This window comes from Dioscorea cayenensis, chromosome 7 (genome assembly GCF_009730915.1).
Source record: "Dioscorea cayenensis subsp. rotundata cultivar TDr96_F1 chromosome 7, TDr96_F1_v2_PseudoChromosome.rev07_lg8_w22 25.fasta, whole genome shotgun sequence".
Classification (NCBI taxonomy): domain Eukaryota; kingdom Viridiplantae; phylum Streptophyta; class Magnoliopsida; order Dioscoreales; family Dioscoreaceae; genus Dioscorea; species Dioscorea cayenensis.
In genome coordinates, this window is record NC_052477.1 from 8185274 (window position 1) to 8191877 (window position 6604).

The 6604-nt window shown below is 43.3% G+C and overlaps 1 non-coding gene across 1 annotated transcript; it reads right to left on the reverse strand.

The window, feature by feature from the left end:
* Window positions 1-437: 437 nt before the first annotated feature.
* Window positions 438-544, reverse strand: LOC120266291. Its single transcript, XR_005538132.1, has one exon. It is a non-coding gene; the product is annotated as a small nucleolar RNA R71 (small nucleolar RNA).
* Between the last annotated feature and the right edge of the window lie 6060 nt (window positions 545-6604).

Here is a 6604-nt window from a genome sequence, read left to right on the forward strand (position 1 = left end):
TAAGAATAGTGAAATCAAGCTGAGATAGAAGGTGAAGGGTCTGATAATATAGTAGAACAACATAATCAGCAGAGGACACTCTCAGATTATGCTAGACTCACAGTTCTGGGCACACAATCCAGTATTGTGCGGCCACCGACCACAACTCAGAGTTTTGAGCTTAAGCTAGGCTTTATCTAGATGTTACAGCTGTCATCATAATTTAATGGTTTGGCCGATGAGGATCCAAACAATCACATTGAGAATTTCTTAGAAGTGTGCGACATGCTCAAGATTAATGGTGTCACAGATGATGCTATCAAGTTGAGGGCCTTCCCATTTTCCTTGAAAGGGAGAGCAAAGCAATGACTACATTCATTACTATAACATCGATTACTACATGGGAGGAGATGGTAGAAGCTTTTCTTGCCCAATATTTCCCTCCTGGAAAATCTGTGAAGCTTAGGAATGAGATATATTTTTTTGTGCAAACGGAATTGGAGTCTCTTTTTGAGACATGGGACAAGTTTAAGGATCTCCTGCAGAGATGTTCTCATCATGGGTTCCCCGAGTAGATGATCATTCAAACTTTCTACTATGGTTTGAACCCAAGCACAAAGTAGTTACTTGATGCAGCAGGAGGTACCATAAGAAGCAAGACCCTTGAAGAAGCCTGACATCTCATTGAAGAAATAGCTATAAACAGTTATCAATGGAACATACGAGACATAAAGAAGATATTCAGACTTCATAAGATTGATGCAGTCGCATTATTGGCGGCCCAGGTTGAGTCATTGATCAAGAAGTTAGACACTCTAACTTCTTATAGAGTGGCAACCGTGATGAGTTGCACTGGGTGTCGGGGGAGGAGGGGGGACATGCGCCATCTGATTGCCTAATTTTGATTGGTGGTACCACTTTCATGGAACATTTTGACTTTGTAGATAATGTAATGAGAGGCCAAGGAAATCCGTATAGCAATATCTACAATCCGGGGTGGAGGAGCCACCAAAACCTTTCTTAGAGTAATCAAGGGTAAATAGAAGGCTATAGCACCACCAGGTTTCCAACAACAACAATAGGCCCTGAACATAGAGAATAGAGTTTCAGGATTGGAAAACTGGATGACCGACTTAGAGAAGGCTTTGACCAAGTTCAATCAATCGTCGGATATAAGATTTCAATCGGTTGAAGCCACACTTCGCAATCACACCGCATCATTACACAACTTGGAGAATAAAGTGGGACAAATTATGAAGTCACTCTCGAAAAGTTCTCAAGGAAGTTTGGCTAGCAACACGGAGAATAATCCAAGAAAACATGTGAAAGCGATCAGCTTGAGAAGTGGTCGTGAAGTTGAGAGTAGGAAGACCAATGTTGAGTCACCCGAGGTCGTGGAGGTTGAGCAAAGAGCAAAAGAGAAGGAGGTGGCAACCCCACCTTAGAAGCCAAGAATTCCTTATCCTTCAAGGTTGAAGAATGACCAAAATTATGAGCAATACAAGAAGTTCTTGGGTCTATTCAAGCAGTTGCACATCAACATCCCATTCGTGGAGGCATTATTTCAAATGCCTCGCTACGCAAAGTTTCTCAAGAACCTCTTGACTAACAAGAAGAAGTTGAAGGAATGTACATCCATGATTCTAGATGCTTTATATTCAGTGGTATTGCAGAAGAATATGTCAAACAAGAAGAAAGATCCCAAAAGCTTTATCATTCTATGCAATATTGGTAACTTGGGTGAAGAAAAGGTATTGGCAGATTCAAGGGTGAGTATCAACGTCATGCCTTATACATTCTTTCAAAAGCTAGGCTTGGGAGAGCCTAGGCCCACTCGGATGACACTACAATTGGCCGATCATTCAGTTCGACATCCGAGGGGCATCATTGAAGATGTACTTGTGAAAGTTGACAAGTACATATTTCTTGTGGACTTTGTGGTGTTGGATGTTGATGAGGATGCTGAGGTTCTATTGATACTTGGGAGGCCATTCTTGCGCACTTCCAAGGCTCTCATTGACATGGACTGTGGGGAGTTGACATTAAGAGTTGGTGATGACAAGTTGACATGTCGTCTCGCCGAAGTCATGCGGCATTCTCTTCACTTTGATGATACGTTGTATTTTCTTGACACCACTAATGAGTTAATTGATGGATACGTGCAGGAAATGATGTGTCCAGCCCCATTTGAGGGCTTGCTAGATCAAGAGGTAGAGAATGAAGAAGTTTTGACACTTGGTTTAGAGGACAAGTTGCAACCTACTCCGGGGATCATGAAGAGGATAATCCAAAAGATGAAGCGAGGAAGGAGACGTCACAAGAAGCGCCCCAAGGAGACGTCACATTTTTTTCATGAATTTTTGGTGTTTTTAGTGTGCTTTAATGTGATTGGCGAAGTTTTTAGGTCGTTTGAGCGTGTTTTCCATGAATCTCTGTTCAGTTCTTCATGATATATGCAGCCTCTATGTTTGTATAAGTATGCAGAAATTTTCTGTAGAGTCTGTAAATTTTTCTAAGTCATCTAGAGGCAACACACGACTGTGTGAAATTTTCACACGGGAGTGTGTTTTCGTTTAGAGCTCAACTTCTCCATTCCGAGAAGACACAAGGGCATGTGCATACCCTTGTGAACGGCCTTCTGACGGTCGCACGCCCGTTGGTAATTTCCACACGGCCGTGTGAATCTCTGCAGATTTTTCAGACTCCATCCCGAGAAGACATAGGGGGCGTGTGAATGCCCCTGTGGATGACCCTGTGGATGACCCTGTGAACAACACACGGGCGTGGGTAATTTTCATACGCCCGTGTGAAACTCTGCAGAGACTTCTCTGCCATCCCGAGAGCACACAAGGGCGTGTGAGTGCCCCTGTGAGTATCCCCTGTGAGAATCCACATGCCCGTGTGGAATTTCCACAGGGCCGTGTGGGTGCCCCTGTGGGTCGGGCACACGGGCATAGGAAAATTTTCCACACGCCCGTGTGGACGCATTGAGAGACAGTCAGAGACTATCCCGAGAGTACACATGGGCATGTGTTTGCTCCTGTGAGCTCTCCTGTGGAGTCACACGGGCGTGTGTAATTTCCACACCCCGTGTGGACGTGCGGAACTCAAAAGGCAGCGACTTTTCTTTATAATTCACTTGCGCCTTTTCATTTTTAAATGTCTCCACACTCAAAGAGCACTTTCTTTTGCTCTCCCGACCTTCTTGTCGTCTGTTTGAAGGGATTTTAGGGTGTTTTCTGGCCGCATTCAAAGTTTTCTATTTTCATTTTGTCGGTAAGCCTTCTTTCCCTTTTCTTCACCAATTTTCATTTCTTTCGCTTAAATTGGTCAATGCTGCTTCGATTGTATGTGTAAATAGTTGATAAATGTTGTTAGGAGGGATTTAGTGAGTTATTTGTGTGATTTTGAGTTAATTGGAGCTTTTGGCAATGCGGCTTTTACGTCCCGAAGATCTATACTGGCGTGTGGAATTCTACAGAATTAGGTTTTGAGTTTAATTTGATGAATCTTGTTTCAATTTTTATAGATATGGCTCCTAGATCCAAGAAGCAAGCCTGCAAGTATCCACGTGAGCCCTCACTTGAGCAGTTAGAGTTCGTGATTCCCGAGCATCAAATGCGGTTTGAGCACTTGTCGAAACTCAAGTTTGGACAATCCCATTTCCCAGACTTGAGTGCACTGAGAGAGATACAGCTGGGAGATGACATAGTAGATGAGGTAGAGGAGCTCCTCTCTGTAGGTAGCTGGAAGAGATTACTGTCTATTCGAGAACCGGCTATTCGCATGCTCACGTTGGAGGTATTAGCATCATTTGAGTTCAATCGTTCATACAGTAGTTTCTCGAGCATCAATGCTATACAATTATAAGCGCTTAGTCAGTACTATAGTATGAGCGTCACTCAATTCTCCATCAGATTTGGTTTGTATGACGAAGCCTATACTGATACTGAGGAGTATGATCAGCTACCGACTGACTATCTGGGTAGTTTGACTCCTCAGCATGCGTATCGTACATTATGTGGCCAGGGTCAGTATGAGCCGGGGGTCTCCAAGGTTACGTGCCTTTCTCGTCTTTCTTACATATACATCCATGCCATTCTGAGCAGATTAGTGAACAAACCGTGGCGATAGCACTGGAGTCATCAGTCGCTAGGAGTTACTTTACTTGTATTTAATGGTATAGAGCGAGCCAATTTATGTGGGACACATTCTAGCCGAGTACTTGCGCCACCAGGGTCAATACGCTAGAGTCGGAGTCATCTTCTCAGGCCTTTATATTAGTCGACTCATCATGAGAATGGGTCTTCTGGACGCCATTCAAGGGGATGAGAAGATTATTATACCATCTCCCATCGGCCTGGAGACGATGCGACTGATGGGCATGATCTGGAGGTATAGAAACAACATTTATGTTATGATCATGCCATTGCTAGAGAGATCTGAGGAAGAGGGAGATGACACCGGAGAGGGATCTCAGGCTACGCAGGAGCCACAACTCGAGCAGATGGAGACTAACGCACCCCTCGCAATACACGAGCCACCTCCATTGTGGATCTTTTCACTAACTCGAGCCCATGATCACTTTGAGTGGCTCGAGAGTGTGGTGGGGATGCTACAGTCAGACTTAGCTGAGGTTCATGCGATACAGGCTGCGAACCACACAGAGGTGATGGCGTGTCTCGACATTCTACAACAGCTATTAGAACGAGATGTGACCTCCCCATTTGTCATGAGACCCAAAGCTCCACCAACTCCTGTAGCATCCCTAGCACCACCATCACTGGCAGCACCATCAGCATCACTAGCAGTAGCACCATACACTGATACTTGAGGTGTCTTTACTTTAGTTGTCTTTATGTTTTCACATTTTATTTCAGCATTTTATTCTGGACTTGTATTACTCAGAAAAGGATCTTCCTTATGAGTTTATCTTATTGCTTTCCAGTTGTTTCGAGTTGTATTTCATTTCTATATCTTTACAGACTCGTGTTATTTTGTTTTTGTTGAGCTTTACTGAACCCCCTTGTGTATATGTGCAGATGGTCTTGTGAGTCTGGAATTTGAGGAATAGTCATGGACACGGTCATGTTGTTATTCACATGGCCGTGTGTGGTACATATCCCATTGGAACTTAACTCTCAATGAATATAGCTCCATCAAACATGCCATTAGGAGTTCAGGGGAGTATTGTTTCAATTGCACATCTTCACACATGTTTTTATTGTTATACTTTATTATGCTTGCATGCGTATATTGAGGGCAATGTATATCTTAAGTGTGGGGGAGTTCACATTACACATGTTCTATACTTATGCTTCATTGTTCATGCTCATGTAGCCAATGGTGGTTCACCTTAGTTGGAATATGATAAGTGCTTATGTATTAGTAATACGAAGTATTCTTTTCTTACGATGAGCATTACTTTTCTCATATTTTATTACTAATGCATGTGTATTTGTGTTCTTTTGTGCCTGTAGGGTTGTGGAGACAAATATAGAAGAAAAAAGCCAAAGTAGATTGCGAGTGCACTTAGTTGATGAAATCTTGGAGTGAACAAACATGAAGACACAAGTTGTGCTCAAGGACATGTGAATGTGTGCCAACCTCCGTGGTATTCAAGGAAATATGCAAATTGGAGGGGCACAGAGGCAATCACACTCATGTGTTCTGACTTGTACAAAACTAGCAAGATTGTCGTCAAATGTGCTTTTATTTGAAGATGCAACACAATCTATAGTGTAGACGTATGCCCGTTTACATTGCCTCGATGAAAAGTGTGGATTCGGGAGTATTTTAGCGGAGTACTGCAGTAGGTACTGTAGTAAATCACTGTAGCAATTTACTATAGCAGTTACCGTTCACATGCCGTAGAAAATCGATTTCCTGGAGATTCACACGGGCGTGTGAAAATTCCACACGCCTGTGTGGATGCCCGATTCCAAACCTATTTAAGTCGCGATTTCAGCACGATTTCATAATCCCCTCTTTCATCTTTTAGCTATCTTTTCTCCACCTTTGGAGGCGCTCACGGCTAGGGTTTGGAGAGACTTTGGCTAGGTTTTGGAGGGGTTTACGGCCTTCGACATAGCATTTTCTTCGGAAAAGAGTTATTGGGGGAGCTTTCGTCGGCACCGATCCGGCGAGGTGTGCCCTAGGCTTGACGAGGGGACCTTTGGAGAAGACGCGGCCACTCCACAAAGACTATCGACATGAACACCAAAGGGGTTTTATTCATGGATTGTATATTTTTACTTTTGATTACTTTATTGATTGTATTTTGCTCCATGGAGAGCTAAACCCCTAGTGGGTAATAGGGCTTGTAAACCCTAGGATGATGTTGTTTCTTTGACCTCTTATTTTGCTTTCATTAATTGATGTTTTAATTGAGTTCCAATCTTGAATGCTTGTTGAGTTGATTTTCTCTTAGAGTGACACTAAGGTTGAGAATCCATTTTCGTAATCCTTGTGGATGAGTGATACACCATGAGGGTTAGACAATGCTAGATTGGAGAGGGTTAAGAGGGTGAATCGAGAGGTAGGGGAATGCCCCCTTTCCCCTCTGGTGTGATTTATCCTACCTCCACATTCCAAGAGTTCTTTGTGGTCACAATAGAGTGAAGTG